The following is a 2195-nucleotide window of genomic DNA, read 5'->3' as shown; positions in this document are numbered from 1 at the left end:
TGGTAAGGTCACCACAGTGAATCGACATTTTAAACCCTACATTATTTTTACTTTCTTGTTAAAATCACATCAAAAAACCTTCAAAAAACATTTGGTTTTCCCCCTTTTCCAAAATTCCTTTCCCCCAAATTTGTTTTGTAAAAACTCTCCTGATGATCAATCCAACAAAATGGTTTATTTTGTTTGAAAGGGTATTCTAAATTTTCAAAAGTAAATAAATTTGGCAACAATGATTTTTGCAGCTTAAAATAGTATATATTAAAAAATTTACAAGCAGTCATTTGAGATCAGAGAGAGCTTTAAAAAAAAAAAAAACCCTCTTTCCCTTTTCCCTTTTGTGTTGGTTTCCATTTAACACAAAAAAGGTCACTAAAAAATTCTCCCATAGGAAGAAAAGGGGGTGTTTTGAAAAAAAATTACTATAAATTAAAAAGGGTTTTTGGTTACAAGGTATAAAAAGGTAAATGACAAAAATATAAAACAAAGATCAAGAAACACAAGAGTAAAATGTAAAGAAAGGGGAACATATAATCATACTTTTTGCCAATCTCCCACAGCCTAAAAATCTATAAAGACAAAGGCCTTTTAAATAGTTTTCAGCAAGAAATAACACAATCAATAGTACCTGTAGCAATGTTACTTAAACAATAGTTTTCACGAAAAATTTACATATTTGAAAATGTATGGTTCCAAATTTTAGTATGAAGACTAATTTCTATGCATAAACCACTATCAGATGAACAGAATGAGCAAAAGGAGCAATAATAAACCAAAAAAGATCTGGCTGTAGTAAGGAACATTTAAGTGTGAAAAAAAAAAGTAATAAGGAATTTTTGACTACAAGTTCTTCCTTTGTTTTTCTGACGTGCCATTTTTTTAAGCATCCAACATGTGATATGAAATTTTTATTATCTAAAATTTTTTGCATAGACTGGGGCACTTTATTTGAAATACCGATGGATACAAACAGAAATACAAAAAACCCAAAAAAAAGAGATTTCGGGGAAACTTTTCCTTTTCAAAGTGCTAAAGGCTTTTGAGAAATCTTAAAAGACATTTACAATAAGTTTTAATTAAAATAGTTTGTATAAAAGTGCCCGAAAAATCACATTTTTCTAAAACCAAGTTTTCCATTTCTTTTTTTAAAAGATAAATTACCAGATAAACTTTTAAGAAAAAGTACCAAAGAAAACCCGAATTCTTTAGAATAGAGGTCCATAAGTGCAAAAGAATTGGTCATTCTTATGACAATCACCCCTAAAAACATTAGTAAAATGCATGAACTTTTTTTAAAGGCCAGACTTTGAAATATTGCTTAACATTTCATAAACCAATGGCAAGTTAAATGTAATTCACATGTAAATAAATTTCAGCTCCAGAATAAACTGGACAAACACTACTGTTCTTAACAATCTGTAGATTTCAATGAATCCAGTATTTTCATGTCATGTTTTACCTACATATAAGATCCACCTTACGAAGGCTATCCATTTTTTTTATTTATCTCAAGTGTCTCTGACAGAGTGTCTGGAATTCAGTACAATTCAGTTTATATCCAAGTTTTACATCTGAGGGTAACACTTCAAACATCTCTAGTAACATCACAAACAGAGATTCTAGCTAGAATTTCTTGACAATTCTCAAGGGACGCCAACATCCTATGACATTTCTCCAAATTCCTTCTCTATAAATTGTTCCTGCTTAACAGTTTGAGATTCCTAACTAATCAAATCAAAACTTTACTTCATCTGATATAAAACAGACTTACCTACTGCAAAACAGCTACATCTTGTACCTTAGAAGTACAAAATGTTCATCAGAATCCTGTCGCTTGGATATCAGTCCAATGGAGAGGGCATCATTGAGTCAATTCATCATCAGAGAAGTTAGTCACTTTATACTCTCAATGCTGTAACATCTATCTTTGAACAAACATTGATATAGTTGTTAATCTAGCTGTAATTTACTACTTACAATTAGATGATACAGCTACCCTCAGGACATTTGCTTGCAAAAGGAGCTATATCTTGATTCTCTGTCATATTTAATGCAGGAAACCACTCCTAACAAAGGTAAAGGATCTAATTGAATGTCTAATACTAGAGACAAAGCTATCATAGCAGAGGAGACTAATTAGCACAGGGGACCTTTGTGTGGAGTCCAGATGAAGAGCATGCATGTATGTGAAAGTGCCT

This window comes from Penaeus monodon, chromosome 22 (genome assembly GCF_015228065.2).
Source record: "Penaeus monodon isolate SGIC_2016 chromosome 22, NSTDA_Pmon_1, whole genome shotgun sequence".
Lineage (NCBI taxonomy): Eukaryota > Metazoa > Arthropoda > Malacostraca > Decapoda > Penaeidae > Penaeus > Penaeus monodon.
Note: the sequence above shows the minus strand (reverse complement) of the source record.